Source organism: Pinus tabuliformis, chromosome 4_2 (genome assembly GCF_031772625.1).
Source record: "Pinus tabuliformis cultivar Carrire ecotype Pingquan chromosome 4_2, CPIR1, whole genome shotgun sequence".
Lineage (NCBI taxonomy): Eukaryota > Viridiplantae > Streptophyta > Pinopsida > Pinales > Pinaceae > Pinus > Pinus tabuliformis.
The window spans coordinates 359,573,187-359,594,532 of NC_142304.1; the positions used below are offsets into that span (position 1 = coordinate 359,573,187).

The 21,346-nt window shown below is 35.4% G+C and overlaps 1 pseudogene; it reads right to left on the bottom strand.

Moving 5' to 3' along the window:
- Nucleotides 1-4,707: 4,707 nt before the first annotated feature.
- LOC149169427 (peroxidase 15 pseudogene) lies at nt 4,708-11,814 on the bottom strand (annotated as a pseudogene).
- Between the last annotated feature and the right edge of the window lie 9,532 nt (nt 11,815-21,346).

Genomic DNA, 21,346 nt, shown 5'->3' on the forward strand with positions numbered 1-21,346 from the left:
AATATTTGATCCTAATAGGAAATCACTAACAATTTTGAACGTTGATTACAAGACATAGATGAATCTAGCAACCACTTGGAAGTTAATTTTATTATGAATTTTAGTTGGCCGATTTCTTGGTTTTCTAATGAAAATTAAAGTATCGATTATGCCATTAACTTTTATTTTCACAAGTGAACTTCTTTTATTTTTTCCCTTTTTTCATATATGTGTGTGTGTGTGTGTGTCTTTTTTTTTTTTTTTTTGCTATTTTTTATATTTTAAAAATTAAATTCAAGATGGAAGAGGCGTAGAGTATACTCCTTTCAATTAAAACTTACATCTCATATTGATGATAGTGTAGGGAAATAAAATCATTTTGAATGATGGGCCTGTTGGATAGTTTTAACCTATGACCATTGACCACAGATGAAACTCCTTCCCTGCAAATTTCATTTATTTGTGTCGAAATATTATCAAATCTTCCTGTGTATCATAAGGGCCATGCAAATGAGTGGTGAATTGACATTAAATTCCTTAAATTTGGAATCAAAGAGGAAAACCTAGTCATTGACTTTGAACTGATTTATCTTAATGAACTCATCATCTCACTTCATTCTTTGTATTTGAACCAAAATATTTTGGTGGAGATATTTAAGTTGAATTTCATCTAACTCATTTAATTGCACTATTAATTGCTTTTGAGCTTAAGTTAAGTCCATTCTTAATTCAACAACAATTCTAATATTTTGAATTTGAAATTTAGTAGGAATAAGGACTTACATACCATATATCAATTCATAGGAAATAAAAACAATGATATTTTCCCATGTTGTCTTATAGGTCCATAAATCTTTTGGATGTTGATCTACCTAGTCCTTCCAATGAAGTTGGATTGTCTTTCTCATGATTGCTTCCAAGACTTTTATGCTGACTCCACTTGACTATTGACTGACAAATGATAAGGAGAAGACTTACGATGCTTAATTTTGTGCTTTTAAATAATTCATTTCATGATCCTTGAGGTAAATTGCAAATTTCACTCCTTAGTTAGTATTCATTTCTCTTGGGACCCAAAATATGAAATAAATGTCTTCAAATAAGAAATTTATTGCGGCGTTTTCTATTATTGAGGTTAGGGATTTCTCTTCCACCCACTTGTTCACATAATTAGTGAAAACTAATATATATTTCTTTCCTTTAAGTGAAGGATATGTAGATAGTACACATTATAGATCCCATTCGTCAAAATGCTCCACAAGAAGTTGTGAATAAAGGGGAATCTGATTTGCTACTATTGGTAGACCATTCATTCACAACTATCACAACTTCTCAAATTATTATTAGCATTTCTAAAGAGAATTGGCCAATAGTATATAGGGAGAAATATTTTGTAAGAAGATTTCTTATTTGAAAAATTCCCACCACATGGTTCATCATAATATGATTTCAAAAATCCAAATATTTCATCTTCTCTAACACATCTATGAACTAGTATAACTACGTTTGTATAGAAAATATATCCTTTGATATAAAACTATCTAGCACATTATTTGATCATTTTATTCTCTCTTGGGGAGAAAAATTCAATGGTAACTTCCATGTGGAAAATAACTAGCTATATTTGAAAACGATGGAGCTATAATAAATATATCGAATAAATTATCATATGGGATAGAATCTACTACTAGAACATTCTCACTAGGATCATTAATGTGAGAAAGAAATTATGCCACTTGAATTTTGTTTATAAGTCAATCTATGACAGTAATTTTGAACTCATACAATAGTAATAACCCTCATGTGACTCTACTTTTAGCAATAGGTTTATCCATTAAATACGTAACAATAGAATGGTCTATATGGACAAAGAATTTGTAGTCAGTAATATTGTGTCAAAATTTATTGACAACATCATATAACTACTAACATCTCCTTTTCTGTAATCGAATAATTGAGTTTAACATAAGTTAAATTTTTACCAATAAAGTAGATATCATAGGTTTAAATGTTTTCCTTTTGACCTAGGACTACTCTTACTATTTTATGAGATGCATTTGTTCAGATGTGAAATGATAAGGTCAATTTTTGACTTCTCAATACTAGCGTTGTTGAGATTTTTTCCTTAAGAGTTTGGAAAGTAGTTTGAAAATTAGTATCACAATAAAATTTGATGTCTTTAACAAGTAATTTAAAAAAGTGTAAAGCTATTTTACAAAAAAAATAACAATAATAACTTTTATATCCTAGATTTTTTTTAACTTTTCATTAGGCTGATGGAATTGGCCATTTGATAATAACCTATATTTTTCCCAGATCTACCTTTATCCCTATAACATACACATGATAGCTTAATACAATTCACTAAGTTATTAACATAAAGAACTTTTCATTACTAAAGGATTAATTTGTTTCCCAACATCTTATTAAATCTTTCTCCAAATTAACTAAATCATATTAAAAGACTCTTCATATCCGTAAAAGTATTCCATGTATACCTCTACTCATTCATGCATTAAATCAACAAAAATAGCCACGATTTCCCTTTGGAAGTAGCAGGTGCATTAGGAAATCGAAATGGTGGTACTTTATAATCCCATGTTCTCCAAAGACATGTGAATTTTTTTTCTCATGGTCTTTTAGAACTATTTTAATATGAATATAGCCACCAAATCCATCAAGAAAGAGAATAAATTCTTTCCAGCTAATGTATCCAAGACTTGGTAGATAAAAGATAAAGAAAAATTATATTTTAGAAATGATTTTTTCCCAATAATCTACAACTACTCAACATTTCCCATTCTTTTTAGGTAGCACTACTAAAAGAGAAAACCACTAATGATCAAAGATTGGATATATAAAGTTTAGTTTCAATAATTTTGGAAGTTATGTTTTGACTATCTCTTCCAGCATTGTGTTCATTATTCTCTGTGGTTTTCTAACAATTTTAGCATTACCCTCTATATAAATATGATGTGTACAAGTATCTGGATGGACAATTTGCATATATGTGTAGTCATAGGATCAAAATGCATTGGAATACTTTCATAATAATTGAATTAATTATTGTTCTTGGGATTCTTCCAAGACAAAACTATTGTTTGAAAATTTTCTAGAGTAGATTTCAATGAATTTATTATGAGAAAATGACACCGAGTTTACTCGAAACATTATTTGAAATAGAGATTGTAAAGAATTCATTATACAAGTTTCCTGAAAAAATTTCCTCAACAAATTATTAATGGAGACTTGTTGAAAAGTTCTAAATTGATTCATTTGATTTTGATTGGAAATAAAGTGATCAAGTAAATTTTCATCATTTTCTTCTTTAAAATGAGGAATAGCTAGAAGAGGTTGAATAATTTCTTCTTTCGAACTTTTTTTTCTTCAAACCATGACATATGTTTCCAATTCACTTAAACAATTAATACGATGATAAAGTGTAATTTATTTACCTTTTTTAACCTTTTGAAATGGCCATATATATATATCTATCTATCTATATATATATATATATATATATATATATATATATATATAATGAATTCATTAACTATGGCCAACCAAGGTCTTCCAAGGATTAAGGGATGCTTTCCAAAAATATCCTTCGGTTGAAGAATTACAAAATCAGTAAGATATTCCCATGAATATAAAGATACAATAATATAATCAACTACACCCTTAAGCTTTACCCTAGATCTATTTACTAAATCAATATTATAGGTGTAGGTCAAAGATTAGATATATTCAAATTCTTCATTCATTCCATTGTCATTACATTAATATTTGCACCTAAATCAATTGAAGTTTCATTCCATTGTCATTACATTAATATTTGCACCTAAATCAATTGAAGTTTTTAGAATAAAAATATTGCTGACAGGAATTGTAACCATTGGCACAAGTGGATCGACATATTTTTCTATTGTAATTTTTATTGACATTAAGCTACATAAATTTCCAACAACATGTACTGTTAGTGGTTATGTTCATTTTCTTCATGACCTCTTTAGATGTAATTCATAGAATGTTTTTCCATAGATTAGAGCATTTATTGTCGCTTGCTAGTACACATGATACATTCATGATTCATCCCGCACTTACTAATAATAATCGAAATTGTTTGCATGACCTAAACAACCCTACAAAGAAAGATGTTAACAAATCATTCATTTCCATAATTGTCATGCCAAGACTACTTCCGTACGACTTCAATTTGGACGTCAGGTTTTATGAACTCCATCTATAAAATTCGGTAAACTTTTAAACTTAAATGATGAATTCCCTAAAACGTGATGGCAACTTCTATTTAAAATACTATCTAGTTTTTTAAACAATTTAAAGAGTAGCATCACTTTGATATTCAAATGACCTATACCACCTTGATGAAACCCCAAACTTCCATTTTATTTTATTTTTAATTTTATTTTGGGAAAGCACAATCAGTTGAAAAAGGGTACAGAGAAATCAAATATGGTGAATCTCAAGATCTTGATATACTGATTGAACCACATTGCTTCGATTGTGTGCAGATACTTCTTACATGGCAATTTCATGTGCAGGTTGAACTAATTTCCGTTGATTGTCTCACCCTATTTGAAACTAAATAGTCTACTGACGGCATAATTATTATAGATGTGAATGCACTCGAAAGAATTATTTTGTAATAGATTTTGATGACAGCTACAAAGGGGAACATAAGATAAAGCAATGTAAATCAAGTTCTGATCAACTAAGAACAATACGACAGTTCACCCTGATTTCTCCCATGGTGCCTGTAAGAGGGCTGATGTTCCCCATCTTTACCATGGATTCTGCAAACTGTTGGAGAAAGAGCTCTTCATTTTCTGCATAAGCCTTCACTGTTTCCATCGTTGTCCCTTGTTCCTTCCCGAACAATTCTTCGTCTGAGTTCAACAACCCATACCCGCTCAGCAAGTTCTTGAAGTAGTAGTTGTCGAATTTCTTAGGACTTAAAAAATCCAATGCTGACAAGTTATTATCTCCTCCCGATTTCCGCCACCTAGATATGAGCCGACTATAGTAAGATTTGTCCAGGCTGGAGTCTGCCTACGCATTTCCACTCTAGTTGTAAAGCCTCTGCCTGAAACTTGTGCATCAAGATTGGCCGATCGTGCGAATTCCTGCATAATTGGCATTTGCATTTGTATGTCATTCCTTAATAATCTCCACTTAATATTGGATGCTGCAAAACGAAATGAATGAACTGCAAATTATGACGCTGCAAGTTATAAATACGATATATAAATACCTGAAAGGGCCACCAAGTCTACCTCATCCAGACGCTGGCGTTTAAACTTAGTAATGAGTGAGAGTCTAGAGAGTTGAGTTGGGCGCTGGGATATTGTTGTTCAACCCACTCAAACTTGCACTCCTCGAGTCTCTTCTCCCCATTAAAACTTCCCAACCTAGACCTCCACTTTGATATTATTCATTTATAACATATCACTAGGAACTATTAGTTACTAGATTATAATATTGTCATGGAAATCAAGTGCTAGCAAAGAGATCTATATATGTTACACTGAGATACTGGCTAGTAAAGGGATTAGTATATGATTTATTACCAGGACCACCGAGTCACGAGCTGAAATAGAAGGAATATCTGCACACGATACAGTTTTGGGACAAGCCTTCTCCAGCTCACTCTTAATCTGATCAATGACTTCAAATCCTCTAGCAGAGTTATTGTTGTGATTTGATCCCTTCTCACTCACAATGGTTGAACTGTTGGTAATTTTCTGTTTAATTCCAAAACAAATAATGAACAGAGGATAATGCTCTGTTTTACCTTGTAAATCTTCACACTTCTGTGTAAGAAAAAAAATTCTTTTTACATCTGGTGCTATGCATTACATTTCATATTAACCAACAAAAAACTTTCCTGCACTGTTGTGCATTACAATAAAGATTACATTTACACTGCTGTGTATTTTTCACATGCGCACTACTGCGTGTGCTTCCCCTTGCATTTCATTACATGTCTCAAAAAAAAAAAACAACTAACATGACAATACATATGTTTTACTTGTGTCATAAAACCAAAAACTACACCCGTGGATAAAAAACTAATAAAATTAAAAACTTACCTACATTTACCAACCCACAGTAAATTACATTTACTGTTTTACTGACATTTACTGTTTTACTGACAAAACTGGCAGTAAATGAAACTTTTACTCCACGTCAATTTCATGTTGCAGGCTGTACTTCAATCATTGAATTATGCGATTTGCGATTTGATCGCATTGCAAAACCACATTCAGCGCAAAACAGGGGGAGGCACGACACATATGGGTGTGATCTGCGATATGTGATCGGATCGCATCGCAACATCGCATCGGAAGAATTCAAGTGATCAGATGGAGGCAGTGAGCATGCATGCGATTTGCGATCTGCGATAAAATCGCATTGCAAAGTAAAATAGAGCTGCAGTTCAAATTATTATTTCAACACTCCCCTTTAATTTCAACTGCTGGGTTATCAGTCATACCCAGGCATTTCCTCAAAAATTCAAAATTTTTTTGTCCCAATGGTTTGGTCAAAATGTCTGCAACCTGCTCCTGAGTCCTACAACGTTTTAAGACAGTTTCTCCATTGTTTACGAATTCCCTGTTGTAATGAAACTTTGTATCAATGTGTTTCGTTCTCTTATAAAACACTAAATTCTTGGATAATGCAATAGTTGAGCTATTGTCACAAAAAATTACAATTCCTTTTGCCTGCTCTTGGCCTAAGCTCCTTAACATTCTCCTCATCCAAACTGCTTTACATGCTGTTGCTGTAGCTGCCACATATTCTGCCTCTGCTGTAGACAATGCTACAATAGGCTATTTCTTAGAAGCCCATGAAATGGCTCCTGAACTCATGTGAAAAACATAACCGGATGCACTTTTCCGATCATCTACACTTCCAGCCCAATCACTATCAGTGTATCCAATTAAATCTGAACATTCTGAGACAGTATATAAAATGCCAAACCGTTTAGTACCTTTAACATACCTCAGAATCCTTTTTGTTGCCTGCCAATGTGCTTCTTTTGGCCTCTTCATGAATCTGGAAATTAAACTAACAACAAACAGTATATCTGGCCTAGTTGCAGTCAAATACATTAGGCTGTCAACTTATACAAAGCTAGGATCAAAATCCTTGCTGCTGTCCTCTTTGCTGAGTTTCAATTCCATCACTGTGGGAGTGATCGTTGCCTTGCTCTCCTGCATGTCAAATCTTTCCAACACTTCATCAATATATTTTCCCTGTGAGATAAAAATCCCATTTTCATTTTGATCTACTTCTATTCCTACGAAGTATCTCAACAAACCCATGTCAGTCATTTCAAATTCTTCTTTCATGACTGTTTTGAAATTTTCAATAAAATGATCATCATTACCTGTGAAATAACATCATCAACATATAACACAACAATCAGTATTTTACCATCTTTTTCTTTGATGTAGAGGGTGGGTTCTCCCTCACACTTCCCAAATCCTTTTTCCAGTAGATAAAAGTCTATCCTACTGTACCACGCTCTTGGCGCTTGCTTCAACCCATAAAGAGCTTTCTTCAATCTGCACACTTTGTGATCTTGGCCTTTCTTTTCATAGCCTAGAGGTTGTTCAATGTAAACCTCTTCCATTAACACTCCATTTAGAAAAGTGGACTTCACGTCCATTTGGTAAACTTTCCACTTGTTTTGTGCTACTATGGACATCACTGCTCTCACGGTTTCCATTCTTGCAACCGGTGTGAAAGTTTCCTCATAGTCTCTCCCATACTGCTTCTTGTATCCTTTGACAACCAGCCTTGCCTTGTGTCTTTCTATCTTGCCTTCAACATTACTCTTGGTCTTGTAGACCCATTTGACTCCAATGACTTCTTTTCCTTTTGGTAGTTCAACCAAATCCCATGTCTTGTTTCTCTCTATGGCATTGATCTCCTCATCCATAGCTTCTATCCATTTCCTATCCTTAATTGCATCTTTGAAATGAATAGGGTCATCAACATGACAATATAAAGCAAATAAAGAATTCATACCTTCATCATAAATGTCACTTAAATTTCTGAATTTCTTACCTCTTTCATTTGGTGTGCAAGTGCTTGAAGAAGCACTTGAATTTCCTCCTTGTGGTGTGCTTGGAGAAGCACTTTCATTTCTCCTCAAGGGTGTCTCTTGCTGTCCTTGTGTTGGCGCTGCTGTTTGGGGATGTATTTAAGCTATCTCTTCATCATCTTCATCATGAGACAAACAATTTTTAACATTCACTGTTTTCTCTATGCTTCCATCCCAAGCTTCCTCATCAATGAATTGAACATTTCTACTCACAAAAAACTTCTTGGTAGATGGGATATATAACCTGTAAGCTTTGGATTCCTCACTGTAACCAATGAAAATACATTTCTCCCCTTTGCTGTCCAACTTCCTCCTTAGCTGATCTGGAATATGTGCATAAGCCACACATCCAAAAACTTTCATGTGGTGACTCCTTGCTTTCTCCCATTCCATGCTTCTTCTAGCGCTTTGTTCATCAATGCTTTTGTAGGGCATCTATTCAGAATATACACTGCACAATGTACAACTTCAGCCCAATAATCATTTGGCAAATGCTTTTCCTTTAGCATACTCCTTGCCATGTCTATGATTGTCCTGTTCTTCCTTTCAGTAACTCCATTTTACTGTGGGGTGTACCTAGCTGTAAACTGCTTATAGATTTCATTTTCTCTACAAAAACGTAGGAATTCCTTGGAGATATACTCAACTCCTCTATCAGTTCTTAGAACTTTGATATGCAGCCCGCTTTGATTTTCTACAAGTGCTTTGAAATTGCGAAATTTTTCAAACACTTCACTTTTGTTCTTTAGAAAGTAAACCCAAGTTTTTCTAGTAAAATCATCAATGAATGTTAGAAAATATTGGCTGCCTACAAGTGATGGAGCTTGCATTGGTCCACATAAGTCTGAGTAGACAATTTCTAAGGGTGTTTTTGCCCTTATGCTTTTTCCTGCTGGAAAACTTTCTCTATGTTGTTTTCCCAATATACAACCTTCACAAAGGTTGTCTGGTTTTTCTATTAATGGTAATCCTCTGACCATTCCTTTTCTACTCAACATGTTAAGACGTCCAAAGTTGAGATGCCCAAATCTCAAGTGCCACAACCACTTTTTATCCTTTGGTTCGCTTTGGAAAGCCTTTTGTGTAACTGCTGCAATTTCACCTCCATCTTTTAAAACTGCTTTTATCCTGAGAGGGAACATCCTGTTCCTTGTCATCTTCACTTCAACAATACATAGTTTGCTGGGTTTTCTATCCATGATGGTGCATACATCATTCTCAAAGAAAACATTGTAACCCTTTTGAACAAGCTGTCCAATACTTAAGAGGTTACATTTCATTCTAAGAACATAATAGACATCTGCTATGATTTTCTTTTCACCTTTCTTCGTGAATATTTTTACTTCTCCTTTTCCCATAATAGAAACTTTACTATCAGTCCCAAGTGTGATTTGTGATTTCAGATTTTGATCTAAAACAAAAAACAGGGCTATGTTTCCTGTCATATGGTTACTACAATCGGAATCTAGAAACCATATATCTTCACTGTTTATTTCAGCCATGTTACAAGTTAACAACACATTATCTTTGTTGATATTTTCACTAGTGATATTTGCACTAGATATATTATTCATATCATGCTGCTTCTTCCTACATTCATTGGCATAATGCCCATATTTTTTACAATAATAACATTGGACATTGGATTTTTCATACCTTTGTCCTTGAGCATGATGTCGTCCACTTTGCTGGTTGCTGACTTGGCCTTGGTTCTGATTTGGATTGCTGCCTCTTCCTTGAGCATTTGCTGCACTGTTCCTTCCACCTCTGTTTTGGCTTCTGCCTCTTCCTCTCTTGTTTCCTCTGCCTTGACCTCTTCCTCTTCCTCGTCCAAATGACATATGGGTCATAAAGGCTTGTTCTAGAGATGAGTTTTCATTTCTACTCAACCTTTGCTCATGTGTTATCAGTGATGCATGAAGTTCACCAACTAAAAAGTTTGTGAGATCCTTTGTCTCTTCTATGGTGGTGACAATCACATCGAACTTTGAGTGTAGGACCCTCAACAGTTTCTCCACAATCCTCCTTTCTTCGAGAGTTTCACCATGAGATCTTATTTGTGTGACTAGACCAATCACCTGTGTGAAGAATGAGTCAATACTATTTGACTCCTTCATGCACAGATTCTCAAAATCTCTCCTCAGCAACTATAGTTTTGTTGTCTTCACTTTCTCCATAGCTTGATAGGCTGTCTTGAGAGTTTGTCATGCTTCTTTGGATGTCTTAGCTGCTCCTATCCTTGGAAACACACTTTCATGCACTGCTTGATACAAAAATATGAGGGCTTTTGAGTTCTTCTTCTTATTTCTCTTCAACAGATCTTTCTCTACCTGAGTTAATCTATTAAACTCATCTTCATCTCCTGGTTATTCAAACCCATATTCAACAAGTTCCCATAAATCTTGTGAGGCAAACAGGGCTCCCATGTTTATTGCCCAATAGTCATAGCTTTTCCCATTAAACTGTGGGAGCTGAGTATTAGAAATACCTATGCCAGTGCTGGTGCTGGATCCAGCCATTCCTTGCACTCTCAGCTATGTTTCAAATATTTGATTGTGTATTTAAAAATCACTGAATGTCTTTAAAAGCAACAAAAAAAAACTTTGAGAAATACCTGGATCCTTTATTGACTGAGTCTTCACTCTACTGAGAAGCTGCTGCAGCAAGAAAATCCTTCCCTTCAGCTTCTTTGACACCTTCAAAGAGCCTGGACAAGTTCTGGTACCACTGTTGGAAATTTTCTGTTTAATTCCAAAACAAATAATGAACAGAGGATAATGCTCTGTTTTACCTTGTAAATCTTCACACTGTTGTGTAAGAAAAAAAAATTCTTTTTACATCTGGTGTTGCTCATTACATTTCATATTAACCAACAAAAAACTTTCTTGCACTGCTGTGCATTACAATAAAGATTACATTTACAATGTTGTGTATTTTTCACATGCGCACTAGTGCGTGTGCTTCCCCTTGCATTTCATTACATGTCTCAAAAAAAAAAAAAACAACTAACATGACAATACATATGTTTTACTTGTGTCATAAAACCAAAAACTACACCCGTGGATTAAAAACTAATAAAATTAAAAACTTACCTACATTTACCAACCCACAGTGAATTACATTTACTGTTTTACTGACATTTACTATTTTACTGTAAATGAAACTTTTACTCTACGTCAATTTCATGTTGCAGGCTGTACTTCAATCATTGAATTATGCGATTTGTGATTTGATCGCATCCCAAAATCGCATTCGGCGCAAAACAGAGGGAGGCACGACACATATGGGTGTGATCGGATTGCATCGCAACATCGCATCGGAAGAATTCAAGTGATCAGATGGAGGCAGTGAGCATGCATGCAATTTGCGATAACATCGCATCGCAAAGTAAAATAAAGCTGCAATTGAAATTATTAATTCAACCTGAACTATTATCCAGCAGCAAAGATGCGTCGCACCCCTATCATGCCATTAAATTTTCACCCATAAATACATGCATTTTACTACTAAGCAATTAGATCAATGTGCATAAGGAAAATAATGGTGACCTGAACAAAACAATCATGCAAGTGAAACCTGAGTAAGGATGCTGCCATTCGAGCTTCCTTCATCACCGCCTTCTCTACGATCGATTGAACTATTTGTTCCGGCATGGGACATGAATGGTCATAAAAATGTGGAATCAAGTTACTAGAAGGCTGAGGGTACGACATCGGGAATGACATTACGAACGCCTGCAGCGAACAAAGTAGCAAAAGAGGGATAAGGGAGAGGCGGGGTGACATAGATATGGCCATCATTCTCATGAATGAACGAACTGAGATTTGGATGTATGAATGAACCCAAGAAACACATAAGAAAGAAGAGGCTGTAGGTCTTGGGTATATGGACGCTTCCTTATATAAAGGTATGGGCAGTACTCGGCCGCGTTAACATTGAATTCAATGGAAGAAGACTGCTCAGCTACTCCACTCTACCACAACCTACGCGGCATGCTTGATTCATATCTTTAATTGTTACTAAAGAATTTTAAAGTCAACCAGAACGCAAATTTCCCTGTCGGTTGGCTATTAAAAACCTGAAGAGAATACGCATGTCCCACTAAGTTTAAATGTCAGGTAGCCACCATTGTTGTTGTTCTTGTACTCCGTATATATAAAATTCAAATTCTTTTAACCCTTTTTTTCCATTATAAAATAGGAAGCAGAAAGCAAAATATTTGTCCCAATAAACCACCGTTCCCACGAGGGATCAAAATTGAACACATCACAGCCCTTCAAAGGGTCTCTGGCACGTCAGAGAAGTAGGGAGAAAATTTTACCAGTCAAAAAAAATTTAAAAATTTATTTTTGTCATTTAAAAAAAAACTAGAATAATATCTTAAAATTTTTTAAGAAGTGCTGTCAAATTGTCAACATTTTTTTAAATTTCATTTTTTCTGAAATTAGAATTTTAGGAATGTTGAATTTGTAAATTCCTTTTCATGTTAAAACTTAAATCCCATTTCAAAAACAACAGTTTCCTTTTGAGTTTTTTTTTTCTAATTGTGCATATGATGCAAGTTCTTATTAATTATTATGTCACAATTACCTTTTGATACCATTACATTTGGCAGTTTCTGAGTTGCTCCCATTTCAAAAACAACAGTTTCTTTTTGAGTTGTTTTTTTCTAATTGTGCATATGATGGAAGTTCTTATTAATTATTGTCACAATTACCCTTTGATACCATTACATTTGGTAGTTTCAATTGAGAGCGACTAGACGTCAATATGGGCCATGTATTAGGTCTGTAATTTCACTGGGTTGTGCCGGAAGGCAGCCCAAAGAAAGGTTTGACGATGATTTAAGCTGGAAAGGAGCATGGATTCACCATTCAGCAAACGCCTGTCAAGCAAGGTTTAAGCACGATTTATGCTTGGAGAGGAGCGCATTCAACAGGTATTCAACAGGTTTCCTAACATACTGGATTTGATTTGTTTGCGGATTCCCAATTCCTGGTATATTTTCATATTAAAAAAGAAGATACCAAAAACATATACACCTTTGTACACTCTTTTGTTGAATCCTAAACCTGTTTAGAATTTTACTGAATTTTTTCATTCATGCAATAAACTTAAATTTGATTGAGCTACTTGTATAAAAATTCATGCAATAAACTTAAATTTGATTGAGCTACTTGTATATTGGCTTGAACGTTCTGGTCACAAAAATTTCCTACAAAATTAATCCTTATCTGAACTGGAGCAGGAATATAGGTCTCATGTTTATCCATTAATGGTAAATGCATCTCATATATTAGTTGTGGCTCATATCAGACCTGCCTTATACACAACATCCATGGGGTTGTTGTTGTTCCACCATTCTCTTGTGAAAACATAAAAAGAAATTTGAAAATAATTTACTGTTGTCAATTGAATTGCTCTTTTTTTTATGCTTTTCATTATAGAAGTGCGACCTGAATATGTGCCCTTCTAAATGAAATTAAGTCCTGCCCTTCAAATTTAATCACTGGTTCCCACCATCAGAAGCTTCAAAATAAGTAATTCCTCTTTTTAGGGATCTTCATATATAAAATCCCTTTAAAGCAACAAATTTGTCGTTCGTCTAATTTAGAAACTGCATTTTTAACCACCTTATTGGGTAACTTATTTATAAATTTATATAAAAAAGTTTGAAACAAAATATAAACACTGTACCAAGAAAGTTGCATACAGCCGTATGCCACCTTTTTCCTTGAAGCCGCGTCTCAACTGATTTTCTTATGAGCGTCGGAGAGAGACGGCTGCTCTACTTATGGTGTGTTTGTCATGTCACCAACTCCCAATCACCGAGTCGACTTTACTGTTTACTATTTTTTTTTTTTTTTTTTGGTCTCAAATGAAAAAATCGTGTCTCAGGTTTGGAGCAGCTGAAGTATACATAGTCTTGTATGAATTTAGATCCGCTATTTAGATCTGCTATTTTGTTTGAAAGAATATTTTAGCACTGAAAGAATATTTTGCAGTAGTCAAGACCAGAAGAGTGTTTTCGACAGGGGTATTTAGTTGGGGTCATGTAGGTCTTTCAATTCAGCGATGGTTTCCAGAGCTTAACTCCTTTTCCATGAAATTTCTAGCTACTCTGATATGGGTACGGTTGTCAAATATACGTTTTTAATGGATTTGACCAGATGTCCTCCGAAAAATTGGTAATTTAATTGGTCGCTTCATCAAAATAAACAATGAGAAATTAGCGAAAAGTTTCATCTCATTTGTCTGTATTTGTGTTAAACTGGACCTAAGTAAAGAATGACTAGATAAAATTACCCTCAAATTGGCTTAAAAAAAATATTCTGACTCCTTTGATTATAAAAACTTCGCGGTGTAGAATTTGTCAACAACCTAAACATTATCTTCGAAACGCATTCTCATCCTCAAAAAAGGCCTGCGACCCACTCGAGACAAGAAAAAACGACATCAAGCGTTAAGATCTCGACAAGCTAAAAGGTGTGTTCACGACAACAGAAGACAACCCTGGACATATCGCCTTCTCAAGATCGAGAGGAGACCTCGGTGGAAATATGTCATCCATGAGTAGTGGACAATCTATCGACAAAGGATAATGATAGAACATTAGCAATTCATTGTTGTAATCAACAAGCTCAAGTACCACGAATCTGAGCACTCCGACTATGATAAAGAAATTACACGCTTGGCAGAGCCGAAAGTGACGGAGTTCTCTCAAAAAAATTGAGACTGATAACTCTGGGGTTATGAGAAAAATGGAAAAAAAAAACTTATGAACAATTTTGGTATGCAAAACTAGATGATTTTTTTAATATATATTAATAAAAATAAAATTATAGTAGAATTGATTGAATTTAATCCTAGATTAAATTATAAAATTCTTGTAGACACATTTAAAGATAAAAAATATATATATATATATATATATTATAAAATGTGAAGTTTACAAAAACATAAATAGTATTATTAAGAATCGGCATATATATATCTTAATTTTCTATGTACCAACCAGCATAAATCTCTCTTAATTAAAAATCTATGAAGTGTCACGAAAGATACATTTCTTGAGAGATAAGTTTCAATGAATGCTTTGCTAATAAAGAAGGTATTCAGTGAATGAAAGAGTAAAGATATTGGAGTGCATATGCATATTTAATAAAATCGTAAAAAACAATCAAAATAGAAATCCACTTACACAAATTAATTAATATTTAATAATTTTATTATACTCGAGAAAGTTTGATAAATTAAGAGAGAGTCATAGAATGAAGAAAAACATATTTCCAATAAAGAATGATGGAAATGTTAATGCAAAAAATTGAAGACAATTTAAGGTAGATGTAAAGACAATTTAGTGCAGATGTGTGTCATTAGTTTAGCGCAAATGCAAACAAAAGACAAACTTTTCCTATAACACAAATTTCAAGTAAATTTCGAGCTTAATCACCAATGATGATTCAATAATCACTTTATTACATAATAGTGAGCTCTACAACTTGACTTTAAATAGCTTCATTGCTATGGAAAAATTCGTTAATTCATTCCTAACATTCATTACACAAAGATCCACTTTGCATCTTGAAATTGGGGATATCTAAGATTTCCTTCGTGCCTCAACTATAAAAAAAAAAGTGTTTTGCATAACTTGGTAGAAGTATTTTTTCCATTCAATTGTGAGATACAAATATGGATTTAAGCAGTTGAGATAACAATTCTGTGTGTAAATTGGTGTTAGGCTAAAAAAATGTGGCGTTCTTTCATAATTTATTTAGGTAGGGGAATTGTAATGACTTGGTTTCGACTCTTGGATTATCTTGAATTGAATTATCTAGATGATCTAAATATATTAGTATGTATTACTAGTGTAAAGCTCAAGGGTAAAGTTTAACTAGTTAATGGATAGGCACATCATTGGATGTATTTCCATGGATGTTGGTTTGAGGAGGCTTGATCCATTTTCAAAGTGTGTTACACACTAACAAAAACTTCAACCACTGGCCCTTCTGGTAATGACCCGCAAGCAGGCTGCAGTCTCACTCAAATCAATTATGGGAGGTTGCAAAACCAGGTTTCCACAACTGAAGTGATATCCACAAAGTGTCGTTGTGTATTTAATTCTGTTATATATCAATCTTATAACATCGCATGTATAAGAACTTTGCGCAGATGATTAGTTTACAGAACCACATAAACTCTAACACCTAATAGTATATCTTATGGGTCTTCACATAACTCAGTTAAAGCATACATAATCCGATGCATAATAGTAAACAAATACAGAGATACAATACTTCACCAAAACTTCTTTTTTATTAAACAAATCTTCAATTACATTCTCTTTTTCTAACCTACGCACCCAGTTGCAGACTCTTCAAGGTCTCAGTGCACTCAACTACATAATCTTCTCCCAAAAATACACACTACAGATGTGAAAACAAAGATTCAATGATATTTCATTACTTGCCTTCTATCTCTTATGATTGCTTTTGCTAAGGTATTATGTATCATTTTATACAATTCATCTAAACAAAAACCATGGTCCACATACCATGGATCTAGAAAACAAGGACTACTACCCAATACCTGTTACAAAATAAGGGCTTTATCTCATCCTAAAATTCCTAAAAGTCTGCACGATGAATATCTCTTCACCAACTTCACACGGTGTGCTCCTTCTTTCGTGAGGTATTTTACCCAAAACTTGGACCAAGTTGGGCCCTACCCAACAGGCTCCCAACACTCACCCGTGACTCATCCTGAGTCACTCAGCTTCAATGCCCTTGATCTTCGTTGTGATCCTATTGTATATTGCGTTGTAATAATGGATTGTTTCTACCATCAACTTTTCTTCCTTATGCGCTTCCTTCAACAAAGCTTTTGTAATACGGCCATCGGTCTTCTGCAATAGCTTCGCTTCCCTTTTCTTTAAATCCGTCAGTCATTCATCTATGGCCTACGAACATTCTAGGGCTTCCTCTTGCCATGGTTGAGTCCTCTCCTACAAGATATGTGCTTTCCTCTGCAGATCATCTATTTGTGTTTGGAGGTTCTTTCGTTCAGAAATGCTGGAAAGCCTCTGCAAGACTGGTAAGGTCTTCACAATTGCTAAGATCTCATCACACTCCTTCTGACTAGCCTACAATTCTTCCTCAATCTTCAATATGTTTGGATCCTCCTGCAGCGAGGTCCAAATCTGCATTGTGTCGTCAAGCAACTTCCCACAATCTGCCACCATATCAGTTATGCCTTTTAATGTTGTGATGAGGTCCCTTTGTCTCTACTCCCAAACCTCTAGTGGCGTACCTGGTTGCAACCTTATCTATAGCTCTGATATCTTCACTTCATAATCAAATTTCATCTTAGCTATAGCATTATTTGAGTCCTTGATCGTGAAGGCGAGATTCGCGACCTTTTTTGTTGGCTCCTTTTCCTCATGGACCTTCACATCTAGAACTATTCTACAAGTCTCAGTAATGGCCTTCTCCAACTGTTCGTGTTGCTACCTTGCTTCCTCCCTTTCCATGGCCACTTTCTTTAGCTCCTTCTGTAGTGCTTCTTTCTCCAACTATGCCTTTTCTTTTAACGACGACATACGTTGCTCTCGTTCCTGCATCTCTGCAGTGATTCCTTAATGAAATTCACGCAACACCTAGAGGGGTAGTGTAGCGACATTCATGTGGACACTACGCCACGGCTTGGCTCACTCTTTATCTTCTGCTACTTCAAATTTCAGGGGCCTAGCTGGCACATTTAACTTCCTCATTCTAAAGCTTGTTTCCAGTCTCTGTTCCTGTTGCGATGGCTGGTTTCCTCCTCTGGTTGCTTCATTTCTTGTGGCAACGCCTTCAGCTCAACGATGCCCTGCTGTACCTCAGCGAAGATCGCTTTGCAACGATCATCAGTCTTGTCCCCAACCTTTTTGTTAATCTCCTTGATTTTATCTGTTATCTCATCGATGTCCTCATCAATGAGGAAAAGTGGCACTAGACCCATACTCTTATCTACCTCATGCTTCTTTCTTGGCCACATTTTTATTACAAAGGGCGACTCTTCTGATGCCTCTGCATCACTGCGGTGTTCTTCGTGTTCCTAAATCGCACTTCTTTTTGCATCTTCTTCCATGGTGACGTTCTTAATTATGATGCAGAGGCCGTAGCTGGTCTCTTCTCCTGTATCTTATGTGGCTGCGATTGTGGCTATGAACCATTCCTTATGTTTCTATGGTGGTATCTCAAATCTCACTTGACGCATCAAAATCTTGAATCATTGGTCCAAGTCCCACACAGATTCAGTCAGTGCCCTTCACTTAGTTGCAATTGTTCTTCTTCACTTAGGTGCAATTTCTAATCTCTCTTAGGCAACAAAGTGTCAAATGTGGTGCGGGATGTAATTTTTATAATAATTTTGAGTTTCCAGGCTCATGATTGGCTCTAGATTTGGTTCATTAATGCAAGTATGGGCTAGATACACCTAGTTGTGATTCATAAATTATTTTCTTGCATGTCCTTCAATGGTAATTTCTTTTAACAGTGCCCAATGGTCATATTTCTAGCTAACTTTGTCTGAATTACTTTTTATCATAGTCACCTACTCTTAGTCACAACTCCTATGGACCTTTTCATACTTCTAAGTATCATACAACAATCTTCCTTTGGCGAATTTCCTTCCTACAGAGTAGTTTATAGTCGTGTGCCCACTTTCAGCTACAGGTGGCATTAAGACTTCCTTCCCTTCATTCTTCAGTGCAATAGTCTAGGAGCATAATCATCCCTATATATTCTCAATAAACTATCATTCACTCATCCTGGAATTATGTGACTATTTAACTTCGCGAGCTGAACAACACCACTATCTGTAATGCTCTTGATGATATATGGCCCTAACCAATGCATTTTAAATTTTCCTGGGAACTTCGAGAACTTACTGTCATATAATAATACAATATCACCTTCGTGAAATATCTTCTTCTTGATGTGCCTATCATGCCAGGCTTTCTCCCTTTCTTTCTGCACCTGTTGATGGAATCTTGCTATGAATATGTCTTCTTCTAAAGCTAGTATCTGTGAAATTCTCTCGTTCATCATGTTGAGGTCTGCGATATTTGTGACAGCTGAAATTCTCATACTTGGCACAATGTATTCCATTGGCATATATACTTCTTTTCCATGTACCAACCTGAAAGGTGTCTGCCCAGTCAACTTCTTGCATGTCTTTTTGTATGCCCACAACACCACTAGAATCCTCAAGTCCCAATCATCTCTGTTCACACCTTGGTCAATGTGTTCTCAAGAATCTTATTGAAAGCTTCCACTATCCCATTTGCCTAAGGGTGATAGGGAGTGGTCTTCTTATGGTAAAATTGGAATTCCTCCATCAGTGCTTCAATCGTCTTATTCAAAAAATGTGTCCCTTAATCGCTCATCAAGATCTTCGAATAGCCAAATCTAGACAACATATACTCAAAAGTGAACTTCACAATAGTTTCTGCATTGCAATCCTTTACGAGTTTTGCCTCAACCCATCTTGACAAATAATTTGTCACAGTGATGATATATCTTGCACCAGTCTTTTTCCCGGGTGGACTGATCGGTCCAAAAAAGTCAATTTCCCATTTATCAAAAGCTTGTAAGGGCACCTTGGGTACTAGTGGCATTTCATCTCTTCTATATGGATTTCTTTTCCTTTGGCATACATCACATGCTTGGCAAAAATATTTTGCTTCCTTATGCACCATAGACCACCATAACCCGACTCTCAAAATCTTCTGCGCAGTTGATTTACTTGAATAATGCCCACCTGCGACTCCTCCATGAGATTTCGTCATAATGTTCTATCTTTTGTGTTCACAGACATATCTGCGTAGTACTTCATCCTGTTCCATTTTATACAAGTGTCCCGCAATCAGCGAGAAATTAGTTGCTCGAATCACCAATTCCTTATTTTTCTTTATTGTGTACTCCGCGGGTGCCATTCCTGTGGACAAAAACTGAATAATATCTAGGAAGTGATCATCTACAACTTTATCCGGCCCAACATTCAATCTTCCCAGCTTCAATATAACTTCGAAGTCATATTCTTGGAATAATAACAGCCATCAATAGATCTTTCCTCCTAAGACATGCTTATTTACCAAATACTTCAGCGTGGAGTGATATGTGAACATCTTAAAGTGTCCTCCCAATAAGTAATGTTTGAACTTTTGTAGTGCATACACCATGGCTAACCCCTCACTTTTTGTCATGTTGTAATTGTTTTCTGCCTTACACAACTTCCTACTTGCAAATGCAATGGGATGATCAATATCTCCTTCACTCGGCTACGATAGTACTATTCCAAAAGCTATGCAAGAGGCATCAACATGCACATGAAATTCTTTCTTCCTGTCCAAAAAACTAGAATTGTGCAATTACCATCTTTTCTTTTAGCACATCTAAGCTTTTCCAACAGTCTTCATCCCACTGGAAGGTCACATCCTTCTTCAACAAATTTTCCATCGGTGCAGTTATCTACACATATTCTTTTGTAAAGTTCCTATAGTAACCAGTGTGTCCTAGCATAGTACGCAATTGTCTTACTATTTTTGTTGCTGGCAGGTTTACAATGAGTGTGATCTTCATCGAATCTTCCATCAATCCTTGTTTACAAACCACATGTCCCCACAATATTCCATATGGCGCACAAAAGATGCACTTATTCAGGTTCAACGATATCTAATACTGTTTACATGTATCAATCATCAACCTCAAGCTTGAAACATGCTTCTTTAATAGCCCAAATATTGTCTAATCTTTGAAGTAAACTTCTAGAAATTTGTGTATGTACTCTTTGAAAGCTACAATTACAACTGTGGAAAAACTGGTAGGTGCATTCTTCAACCCAAAAGGCATTATTATGTACTATTAGGATCCCCATCCTGTGGCAAACATTGTCTTACGTCTATCGTCTGGTGCAATTCTGATCTGGTGATACCCTAAGAAGCCATCTATAAAAGAGTAATCCTTTTGTCCTCCAACATTATCCAACACTTCAACTGTAAATAGGGTGGGTAAGGGTTCATGCATGCATGCATCGTTTACATTCCTTAAGTCCACATAGATTCTAATTTCCCCTTTCGCCTTCTTCTCCTAAACTACCATGGGACTTACCCATTCAGACTCTTCGACAAGTTCAATTATCCCCGCGGCTAACATTTTGTCCAATTCTTCTTTTACCTTTTCCTTATATTTTGAG